Raw genomic sequence first — 12,682 nt, forward strand, 5'->3', positions numbered from 1 at the left:
CACGCCACCCTCAAGACAGCCATCCGCAAGCACCACCAGCTCATCCGGACCAAAAAAAGATCCTTCTACAAAGATCGCATCGACAGCAACGCCTACGACAGCAAAGAACTCTTCAGCATTCTCAAAGAACTCACCAACCCCAGGTCATGCTCCATCGACCCCCCTCCATCGGAAGACCTCTGCGACTCCTTCGCCACCTCTTTCCATCGTAAGATTACGGAAATCCACAACAGCTTCAACTCCTCGCCCCCCACTACCACCACGACCACCACCAACCCCAACGCACCCAGCCACACCAACCTCTTGCTCTCCTGGACCCACATCAACGACGAGGACACCATCAAAACCATGAGGACCATCCACTCCGGATCTACCTCCGATCCCTGCCTTCCACCATGTCTTCAACAAAGTGAGCCCCATCATCGCCCCCAACTCCTTATGATCACCAATAGATCCTTCGAAACCACCACCTTCCCGGAGAGCTGGAAGCACGCCGAAGTCAACGCCCTACTAAAGAAACCCAAAGCGGACCCCGAAGCCCTCAAGAATTACTGACCCATCTCCCTCCTTCCCTTCCCGGCGTCAGTCATCGAGAAGATTGTTAACGGCCAACTGACCTGCATCCTGGAGGACAAAAACACGCTGGACACCTCCCAATCCAGATTCCGTAGGAACTATAGCACCGAGACCGCCCTTATCGCTGCAACTGATGACATCAGGACCATGCTCGACAAAGGCGAAACCGCGGCCCTCGTCCTCCTGGACCTCTCAGCTGCTTTTGACACCGTCTGCCACCACACCCTCTGCGCCTGCCTCTACGACGCCGGGATCTGCCACAAGGCCCTGAACTGGATCACATCCTTCCTCTCCGGCAGAACTCAGAGAGTCCGCCTCCTTCCCTTCCTGTCAGAAGCCACCAAGACAAGACCATCTGCGGCATTCCCCAAGGATCTTCTCTCAGCCCAACTCTTCTTAACATCTATGTGGCACCACTCGCCAACATCATCCGGTCCCACAACCTTAACATCGTCTCCTACGCCAACGACACCCAGCCGATCCTCTCACTCACCAAGGACCCCGCCACCACCAAAACCAACCTCCATGACGGACTGCATGCCATCGCCAACTCGATGGAGAAGAGCCGCCTCAAACTTAACTCAGACCTCATCCTTGGCTCCAACTGCTCCGCATGGGACGACTTCCTGGTGGCCAGACACCCTAGGAACCACACCCACCACCCACGCACAGAATCTAGGCTTCATCCTAGACTCATCGCTCACCATGACCCAGCAAGTCAACGCCGTCCTGCTTCAACACCCTCAGCATGCTTCGCAAGATATTCAGATGGATCCCCACCAAAACCAGAAGGACCATCACCCATGCCCTCGTCAGCAGCAGACTGGACTACGGCAACGTGCTCTACGCAGGAACCACAGCCAAGCTCCAGAAGAAACTACAACGTATACAGAACGCCTCTGCACGCCTCATCCTCAACATCCCACACCGCGCTCACATCTCAGCCCATCTCAGAGACCTACACTGGCTTCCTGTCACCAAGAGGAACACCTTCAAACTCCTCATCCACGCCCTCAAAGCTCTTCACAACACAGGCCCTGCCTACCTCAACGAGCAACTCACCTTCCACACTCCCACCCGCCAACTCCGCTCCACCAACTTTGCCCTTGCAGCCGTCGCCTGCATCCATCGAACTACAGTCGGCGGGCAGATCCTTTTCCCACCTCGCCGCCAAGACCTGGAACACCCTCCCCGCCCACCTACAACAGACCCAGGACCTCCTGACCTTCAGGAAACATCTCAAGACCTGGTTATTCGAGCAGTAGCAGTCCTCCCCCCCACCCCCTTTTCGCCACCTTGAGACCCTAGCGGGTGAGTAGCGCACTTTACAAATGACTGATTGATTGATTGATTGATTGCAGCTGGTCAAGGTCTGTTACTCATCAGTGGTACCTGTGTTACTAACGTGGTACTGGCCATCTCTGTGGCTGCATTGGGTTTTCCCACTACGTAGCTTTCTCACACTAAAAGACATTCTTGCATAAAGGGATAATCCCAGTTGGGATTGCCCTCCCCATATCTTCTGCAGGAGCCTTGTCTTTCAGTTGGAAGAATCCCTCTCTAGGCCATGGCCTTCGTTGTGGCGCCTCACACTCTGTCCATCCTGATAATTTATAGCAGAAGGGGTAGCAACATTAATCCCCTTCCCTTTACAACATTGCTTGTTTGGGGGTCAACACACTGAGTCCACACTGCCTTTCTGGGACTTACACTCGGAACTTTCTTCCTAACAGGGCATTGCTTTTTTTTTCCTCTGCTGTTTTTTTGCCCATGCCATACAGTCCTGTAAGTCTGCCTCCAGGGCATCATAATCTAGTGTACCATGTTGTCCACTGGCCCTTAACCTCTGCACCTTGGTGGTTCTTGTTTGGCACGGTCTGTCTCTTTTCTGCCTATTTCCCACTACATGCTCTAATAATTTACTTGTGTCTTGTATATGGCTGTCTATTTAATCTATATGCTGTTTCACACTTTGTCACTTGCTCAGTCTCCTCATTGTTTGAACCCTCACTTCTGTGGTGGTGGTGAGATGAGTTTTATGCTTTCCTTGTCTAACTCTGATCCTAATTCAGCCCGTACCTATGTCTAATCACTATCACCTGAGCCTTGTTCATCCCCTGACTGAAAGTCTTCCCGCTTCCTATCTAATCTCACCTTAAATTGCACTTCACCTTGCCCAGTCATTCACTTCTCTCCTTCAGCAGTAGGCTTGTGTTATCACTAGGCTGTCTCATGATACTACTACGCAGATGGGTGGGGTCTTTCTGCTTCACCAAGGGAGGAAATGGGATTTTCATAACCTATGGCTGGTTGTTCTTGCTTATGTATAGGCGTGTACAATTCCGACGTGGAACTCTGTGGTGTAGGGAGATGGTGGTGCACTAGCGGGTGTGATGTAGTCTGAATCTGGGTTTGTGCATGGACAGAAATCCTGCCACATGGCCAAGGTGCCTTCCCTTTTCTCTATTTTCTTCCCTTTGTGTTTACTATTGAGATGGGTGGTGTGTTCTATTATCTTTTCATCGAATGTGCCTTCCTGTGGCCATGAAAAGTCATGTTTCTGTGTTTCGCTATAGCACTCCATACAGTGTTTCTCTATTCTCGTTTTATCTGAGTTAAATGTATTTTTCATGTGTTCCAGAGGGTCCCCATGGTCCCCTTTATTTCCTTGAAAGTATGTCTTCTGTCCTCTTACATTGTCCTTTTTGTGTATAATACTCAGCCATTGTGTCTATGTGGACCATCCCTCAGAAAACCTACTTCTCTCAACCTCTCCCTCTCTCAATTACTTGTGGCCTCAGCACCACTAGGCATAACCTCGGCAGCAACATAAGTGACTATCATGCCCTATGGGTACTCTGGATCCAGGCCCAAGGCTTGGAATACTGTTTCCTTTAGTACACCGGTAAAAGGTGAATGGATAGATGGGTGTGACAGTTCTGTTCCTGATGAATACCCCACTACACAGTTGTTGTGTATGTGGATAGTAAATCTGGTATGGGTATGGGTAAGGGTCTGGCAACTGGCATCCACAGAAAGGCCCTACAATGGATACACTTATTCCTGGCCATCAGAACACAGAGAGTCAGACTCCCACCTTGTCAGAACCTACGGAGATCAGCTGTGGAGTTCATCTCCTATTCCGATGACACCCAGCTGATCATCCTACTGACTGAAAACCCCACAACTGCCAAGAAGAATTTCCACAACGGGACGGAAGTTGTCGCTTGGATGAAGGACAGCTGCCTCAGGCTCAACTCTGACAAGACCGAGATCCTTATCCTGGGACCCTCCACATCAGCCTGGGATGATGCCTGGTGGCCAGCCACCCTTGGCACGCCCCTCACCCCTATAAACCACGTACACAGCCTCAGCTTCATCCTGAATTCATCGCTCACCATGACCCGCCAAGTCAACTTAGTCGCATCCTCCTGTTTTCACACACTCCGACTTCTCTGGAAGATCTACAAATGGATCCCAAAGGACTGCCGTAGAACTGTAAACCATGGCCTGGTTACCAGCAGACTCTACTACAGCAACACCCTCCATGCCGGCACCTCGAAAGAAGAATCTGAAGAAACTACAACACATCCAAAACGCCTCTGCCATACTCATCCGGGACTTCCCCGCCGCAAACACATCACTAATAGACCTCCACTGGCTTCTTGTTGAGAAAAGAATCAACTTCAACCTCTTCGTCCATGCATACAAGGCCCTTCACAACCTAGGACCCTCCTACCTCAACCACTGCATCACCTTCTACTCCCTCCACCAGACCTCTCTGCTCCGCTCAACAGGCAATAGCCACGGTATCCCGCATACGGAAGACCTCGGAGGAAGATCCCTCACCTATCTTGTGGCAAAGAGCAGGAACATCTTGCCCCTGCACCTCAGGCAGTTACCACTGTTACCTCAGTTCAGAAAGGACTTTATAACGTCGCTCTTCAACTGAAGCACAGAGGACAAACCTCCTCAGGGCCTTGAGACCCTTACGGGTGAGTAGTTGCGCTCTATAAATCATGATTTGATTTTTCTCATGGCAGACTAATTTAGGTTTGTCATTAACATTGCCCACATATCGGTCAATAATGTGTTTACTAACCTATTCATAACTATCTCTAAATCTGTTACAATCGTTGGTCCTGAGCAACATACAGGCTACCCACTATGATGTTTGAAGACCACTTTCAATTCAACCACTTTCTCTATTTGTAACCATCTATGTGTGCCTGGCATTTGTCTTGTATAAATTTTGTGAGAAACCAACAGGGACCTCACGTCCAGTGGTGGGCCATGGACACTCTATTATTACTGGAACTATTTCATGTACTTTATGAATCTCCCTTTTTTGTCAATATACTCAGTGGGTGCGTTAATGTCAAATATATGTTCGAGATCTCTGTCTAACTTACTTTGGGATATTTTATCTGTGATGGGTTCACAGATTATTTCGGGAAAGTGAATTACCCTTTCTCCATTACAATTATGAAGTTATATACAATTTGTGTCATCCTCTTTACTCATGAAGGGATATCCATTCATAAATGAATACGCTTTTCAGATTTTGCAACCAAAGCTCTGACAGTGCTCAGGGTAAAGTCAATTGGCACCAACCAGCTGGCTTTCTCCTTACCAAAAGTCAGACTCACATTGATTGAGAGTCAGGTGTCTGACCTTGCTCAGAATCTAGCCTGCAGGCACTGATCATGTGACCAACTACTTACCGAAGCATCAGACTTAACAACAGTTGCCCAGCCCTCAATTCTACTCGTATTATATACTTCCGGATTTAAATGAGTTGTCTTACAATCCGGACACTTTAGTTAAACAGGTTGTCTGGTTACCTTATTTTCTGCCCAGTAACCTATTCGATCAGGGCAGACGGCTCTCCATCAGCAGCAGTCAGTGACGACGAACTGGACTCCTGGCTGGCTCGCCAAATGTTGACTGGGAAATAAAGAAAGACAAGATCTGTTGGAAATACAATATAGATTTAATCACAATATGGCAGGGACGTCAGCCAACCCTGTAGAGCTGGAGCTGATCCTAAAGTGCAGCCCACAGTCAGCCCCTTTAACACTGAAAAACTGTTATGACTTCCTGCATGTTATCTTAAAAAGCAATAAACAAGTCACAGCCAAGCTGCTCACATATTTCCACGTAAATACCACACCACCTGCCTCCTTGAAATTGTGTCCTTCCTCTTTGTTCCCTTTGTCTTGCAATCCTGACAGAACTTTGAAACTGACTGTGCATTAACCTTTCCTTCCCGAGTGTGTGAGTGTTCCGTTGGGCAGTTCTCAGTTTTTCTTATCTGACTTCCTGTACTGCTGACTGAAACTACCTTTTGACCACATATATTGTGAACAGCAAGTTTCTGTTAGGGTTGAAGCTGTGGCCTTCAAACCTTCCAAGTCTATTAATTATGTTTCCTGTTTAACTAAACGTGCTGCTCTTGTGCTCTGCTTTTCCTCTGAACTCACACCTATTCTGTGTCCTTGTGACACTTAGGCTTGTAATGTTCATTAATTATGTACAGTAATACAATGCTCTCTTGCTTATGTCTGTGGTTGGGAGATTTCCTCACATTTTATATTTTCCTTAACAGTCGGCGACCTCAATCGCCACTATTCTTGGGCCTGCATCTTCTCAATCATAGGACAGGCCCCTTTCTGTGTTTTTATTTTTTTTGTCCTTTAATGACTGTCATCTCCAGCGACTACAGGGTGCCAGCAAAATGAAAGGTTGCGGGCAGCTGGCTGCACTACTGTGTCCTTGGGTGTCAGGCACCCATGGAGGTGCAGTCAGGAGGTAGTGCGCTCCTCACCACTGCATTGTGCAACCCTCGGTCACCGCAGGAGTCAATAGACACAGGCATGGGTGTGCGCTCTACATAGGCACTCAACAGCACTGGGGATATTCCAGAAAGGCTGTGGTTGTGCCACCGAGATCTCCAGGCCTAGCTTACCAAGCATCGTGCCATGCTTAGGGTCTCACCGGTGCAGCAACGTGCTCCGTGAAAGGGGAATTCAGTGGTGCCGACTCACTGTGCAGGAAGCCCAGGCATCAGTTTTATTACATTTTGGGCTGGATGGTTAGGATATGTAGATGACAGCAGTCTGGCTGCCACGGAGCTTTGAACAGCGTGTCCACCAACTTGGCCACGTCCCGGGGCCATAACCCTTTCAGTCCACTAAACAGTAAATTTTTTCACTTAAGCCCCACATATCGAAAAAGACTTGGACTTCGCACTCTTCTTCACCATCTACAAGGATGAGGAGTGGAGATGCATCCACTCTTTTATTTGGACTAAAGAGTTTTAGTAGAGACACGCTGAAAACTGGGTGCACCTTCATGGTAGGGGGAAGTTAAATTGGATGGAGACTGGGTTTAGGACTGCGTTGGTTTTGAATGGGCCAAGAAAATGTGGTAAAAGTTTTTGTTTTTTTACCACGCAAGGGCAAATTTTAACTGGAGAGCCAGACCTAATTTCTGGTGGTGTATGTGGGTACGGAGTGTCATTGTTGATTAGCAAATCTTTTAAATGATTTATTGGCCTGTGTGAAATGGAAATGGGCCTCCTCTAGTTAATGTTGCAAAAACCTATGATACTCATGAACAGCTGGTACCCGGTCATCGGGAAATGCCTCACATAGAGTGATTTGGGGATGATAATTATGTAAAGAATAAAATGATGATATACCCAATGTAGCATGATCAGTGCTATTGTATGCAAACTTTATGGCCCATAGGTCTGTAGCCCAATTATAGTCCAAATGCAGCAATAAACATCCTAGATAATGGTCGATTATTTGATTTGTTCTTTCAGTCTGCTTATTCATCTAGGAATGGTAGCTGGAAGAAAGTCCAAGGGTTAAAAGGGTCAAGGCATGGGTCTCATGCATCCCATCACATTATGTTTTAGAAAACTACTTCCTGCAAAACAAAATTACCCAATACAGACCTAGAACTTCTTGCCATTAAATGCAGTTTAAAAGCACCCTGTAACAATCTATACTGACCACAGGAACTTACAGTTTCGTCATTCGTCCCAGGATTCACAACATTGCAATTGATATTGTATTGTAGATTACAATCTCATCATCACGTATCGCTAAGGAAAGGAGAATGCTAAGAAAGATGCTCTCTCTTGCATAGGAGAACCTGAATAAGACATTTTCCATGAAGAACCCAAACCAATAATTTCTTTGGACTGATTTCAAGGAGGGATATCCTAATCAGCCTTAATTGACGATCTGAAACTGCAATGAGCCTAAAAACAAGAGAGAAATAGCTTCAAGACCACACTGAATTACAATACCATGATGATTTTCTATGGTTCTATGGTTGAATGACACACTGTACTTTACCTGATTGACAGTCTCAACAGCAAGTATTACAATTATGTCATGACTCCATATTGGCCAATCTTTCAGAAAGACAAAAACCTCTGAGTATCATATGTCAACAATTCTGCTAGCCATCCATATCCAAGGACACACAAGAATACATGTCCAGGTAACAAAATCCTCACACAACCTCTGCCCTCAGGCTTATTACATCTCATTCCTGTACTCCCAAAACCATGGCACTGTTGTCGTTTGACTCTTGCTCTGGCAAGACTGCAGGTTTAAGGATGATAGTACTCCTACAACAAGGTGCAACTGTCGTCCTAACCCTCCGCCTCACAAGCAGCACCTCACCAAAAACCCCAAACAGTAAAAGGTGATTTGTGGCAGCCTTTTCGCATAGACTCAGGAGTGCGACATCTCAGGAAGTATTGTGGTTAAACAGAGATTATCCCTTTCTCACATGAACAACATGTCTCAATCAAGCACAGAGGCAATGAGAGAGATGCAGTAAAGATTTCAATAGGTTTTATTAACAAAACTGCAATCTACAATGAGTTGCATGGGCTGCAATAATAAGGATAATGAATAATGCAAGAAACAGAATAGTGAACACGAGAGTCATTAATACAAAGACCTCCACTATCTTGCAATAACAAAACAAAATGACATGAGGTATGAAATATGTCCTAATACCGTAGCATGATGAACCTAAATTCTAACCTAAAGAGCGCTAGGTGTGTCAAACCTAATCTGCCAATGCCATGTCCATGAGAAGAGCCCCAAAACCCTTGTTACCTTGGAATGAGGTCTCTAGCTCAGACTCTGTAGAGACATGAAGACTGGGTCAGCATCAAGGCGACATGCAGCATGGAAAGCATTGATGGCATCTGGAAGGAATCCCTCTGACTATCTGTCTATGTAAGGTGCATTTATACAGATCTGCTCGGACCCTTGACGTAGGTCTGTTCCCAAACAATAGATAACAAAACATGCTTGGGGCGGCAATTACATAAACAATTCCTCGAAAGCAAAAAGGTGGGAAACTACCTAATGGGAATACCTACATCTTATCCATCTCTGACGCTGACAGTGACGCCTTAGCAGAGTGGCACTGACTGCAGGAAACTAAAACATTGTCCTAACTTAAAACAATGCAGCCATCTTGAAACAATATAATTATATAATTGAGCTAAAACAGAGCAAGCTAAGTAGGGTAAAAGCACTGGGTGACCGGGGCACAGGCCTGCAAACCAGAAGGCCAAGCTAACTCCTGTTTCCCATTTAAAACAAGATAGGATTCACTACAGCACACAGTATCCTTTGACTTTCTATTGGAACTCCCAAGAACCAAATCAGGCTATACAACCATATTGACAATGGTTGATCACTTGCCCAAAATGACACACCTTATTCCATTAAAAGGCCTTCCAATGGCCTCTGAATTAGTTTCCATTTTTATAGCCAATATTGTATGCCTTCAGTCAGGGAGTACCCTAATTTTTAATCACTGATAGAGGAACACTGTTGGGTTCCCAATTTTCGACAGCCCTTTGTCAGTCATTGGGAATTACTCAGCTCTACACAGAAGCTTCTCCGCTAGGATCTGCAGATACACACTGCATGTTACTCCACATAAACAAATGTCATCTGACATTACACTGTACAATTCTCAATTTTACAATGCACATATTTTACACTTATGAACGTACAATCAACTGAATAATTCTGCAACATGCTTTAATTTTGATTATTCTGACCAAGGTGTTGCTTCACACTTTCTACTTCGTGTGAAATGCTGTCAAGCGTAATCCTACAAGGCTTTAGGGCCTTCTCAGTTGTTTCAATGTCAATGATGCAGGTTTAGGTATCACTTTTACTTGTGTGCCAAGTTCACTAACTCAGTTGCACTATGCATGCACAGCTATACTTTTATTTTTGGTTACTTGTTTGTTCATTGCTGGTTGTTTTAACTTTCACTAATAATTATCTTTCTCTTTTCATGCTGCAGAACCATTTCCAGGTAAGTTGACAAATTACACTGAGCTTCTTTCCTGTTGCTGGTCTCGAGGCAAAGCAGGATCTAGAATGTGGGTACGGCTTAAATAGAGAATGGGCCAAAGATGATCACACTGTGAGAAAGGACCTCTTTTTGCATGGTTAGCCAACCACCTTTTGGCTGGAAAATGAGGTGGTTTCAAACGTTTAAGTGCCCTGGGCCCCTGATAAACAGGTTCCCAGGGCCAGATCTCTTTCCCCAAAAACTGTACCATGTATTTACACTTCAGCCACCTGTGTAAGTCTCTAGCAAATGGTACCCCTGGTACATAGGGCATGGGTACTGAAAAGGGTCCCCCAAAGCTGCAGCGCCAATTGTGCCACTCTGAGAGGACCCACACCAGCTGCATGCAGACTGCTATTGCAAGTGAATGACAAGGTGTATCCAAAAGTTGCAGATTCAGCATGACACTCACCAAGACTGCCCTGTCCACTAACACTGAATGCACTATAGGTAAGTCATCCCTCTGGCAGGCCTTACAGCCCTAAGACAGGGCCACTAAAATTCATGTGAGGACATATGTTTGCATGGGCAACTATGCCCCTCCTGTTTCTTTACAAACCTTTAAAGCATAGTAAGTGTACAGGGGAGCCATAGCAAATGCATGTGTTGGACACTTGTCATTACAAGTTCCCTAGCTACATAATGGCTACTCTGAACTCTGGGTTGTTTGGTATAAAAAAAGAGTAATAAATCCTCACTGGTACCAGTGTTAGATTTATTATCAACTGTATCCAGAGGCCACCTTAGAGGTGCCCGTGCAAACTTTACACTGACCTGGCATGGTTGCTGCATGGTCATAACCAGCCTGCCACCCCCAGACACGATTCTGTGTTTCTGGGTTGAGAGCTCCTGCTCTCTGGGACCAGAAGACAAAGTCCTTCCTGAGCAGAGGGGTCACACCTCCTCGCCAGGAATGTGCCCTGCTCTGGCAGGAAGCTTCAGAGGCCCTGCCACCTTAGAAGCACCGCTCCAGCCACTGACTGCTAGCAGCTGATGCCCCCCGTCCCAGCCCCCACCTTTGGCAGGAGGAATGGTGGGAAAACTCACAAAGGATAGGGGGAGTGACCATCCTCAGCCTGAACCACCCCCCCAGGTGTGGCAGGTGAGGTGACCACTCCATTTCATTGTCCTCCATCTTGGATGGCAGGAAACCAGCCTATCAAGGTTAGGGATGTGACCTCTTTTCACAGGAAGTGGTCACACAGTGGATGTAGCCACTTAGGTAAGTGGACCATTGGCCACTACCAGTTGCTCCCCTTAACGCCCACTAAATGCAATATTTAGTGGGCATCCCTAGATCTGCAGATCAGATTTGACGGACACCAGAAGGCCAATAACAAAGAAGACCCAAGACTTGAGAGCAGAAGTCCTGCTGCAAGAAGGAAAAGGAAGAAAAAGGTGCCAAACCCTGCCTGCTGCAACCAGGACTCGACAATCGCCACTGAGGGGTCGACTGGACATTGGACGGACTCTAGGAAACCCCAGAGGACCTTAAACCTTCTAGAAATTGCCAATAACCTCTATCCATAGTGAAGGCATCACTCCCTGCACCCAGCAGACAGGAACCAGTGAAGTCCAGTCCACTGACCGGCCAGTAATCAATGAACCGGACCCAGCAGCCAGACTAAATTTCACCTGACGAACACGGAGGACAAACCCTGGCAGAGTGCCAACTTTGGTGGCACTGCAACCTCTAAGGGGTGAAATGTACCATAGCCTGGGGTACTAGACCCCCAACATCCGACACCCAGCAGAAACGTCCACTGCAGACTCCCCATTGACCAGAGGCAGGCACCAGTCAACGGACTCCAGGACACCAAAGAACCATTCCCCAGAGTGGCCCTGCTGACCTGAAATCCACCCTCATAGTGACCTGCACCTGGCTCCAGGAACCCTGGGACGCACAACCCTTGGATGACCTATCTGCACTGCACCAGGCCTCCCTGGCCCCTGCATCAGAAAACCAGCTGTGCTCTCAGGGTCCCTAACCCCTTGCAACCTCTACCCTCCAAAGGGCCCCCCGGACTTACCTCTAGGTCCTCCTGTGCAGTGTGTTTCCAAGTGCTCCCCTTCTCCGTTTTGCACCAGCTCCAAGACTTTCAGCCGCTGCTCCAGCTTGAACCGGGAACCACCCAAACTTCTCCAGCTGGCCAACAGGACAACTCAATGACCTTGACCTAAAAATAGAAGGTGACACTTGTGAGAGCATTAACTGATTTTATATGCATTTTTAAACTTTTACCCATTCCAATGGTGCGCAATTACAAACAAAAAGACTATTTTTGTTAAAGTTTGAAAAATCATAGCTTGAAAAGTACTTGCCCGATTTTGATGTGTTTGGTCTTAAACATTTTATAAACATCGGAAGTATTTTTGTAAATTGGTACTGAGGTATTCTTTTGAGCGTGTGTCCACATTTATTGATACAAGGGGTTTAACAAATGCTTAGCACATCTCCAAGATTAGCTTAACTGCTCCACCAAGCTACCACTAAAATAGAGCATTAGGTGGTCTACTTAATCCCTCTGGATACCAACGTGGGGTTGTTTGGACTCACTGCACAGTGCACATCATTTTTGTACACTATATAGACAGACAGCCTCCTACACGGCGAGATTTTATGAATTTTCATGAGAGTTCATTAAATCTCAGTACCTGACCCGTTCAAAACAAGAAACATGTAAGTACAGTTCTC

The 12,682-nt window shown here is 46.6% G+C and overlaps 1 long non-coding RNA gene across 1 annotated transcript in view; it reads right to left on the minus strand.

The window, feature by feature from the left end:
* Nucleotides 1-12,102, minus strand: part of LOC138302015 (uncharacterized) — a 37,862-nt gene extending 25,760 nt beyond the window's left edge. The window contains exons 1-2 of the long non-coding RNA XR_011205219.1: nt 12,018-12,102; nt 5,421-5,523 (exon numbers count right to left, since the gene is read on the minus strand). This is a non-coding gene — a long non-coding RNA (uncharacterized lncRNA). The remainder of the gene's footprint in view (nt 1-5,420; nt 5,524-12,017) is intronic.
* Nucleotides 12,103-12,682: the final 580 nt, after the last annotated feature.

This window comes from Pleurodeles waltl, chromosome 6 (assembly GCF_031143425.1).
Source record: "Pleurodeles waltl isolate 20211129_DDA chromosome 6, aPleWal1.hap1.20221129, whole genome shotgun sequence".
NCBI lineage: Eukaryota > Metazoa > Chordata > Amphibia > Caudata > Salamandridae > Pleurodeles > Pleurodeles waltl.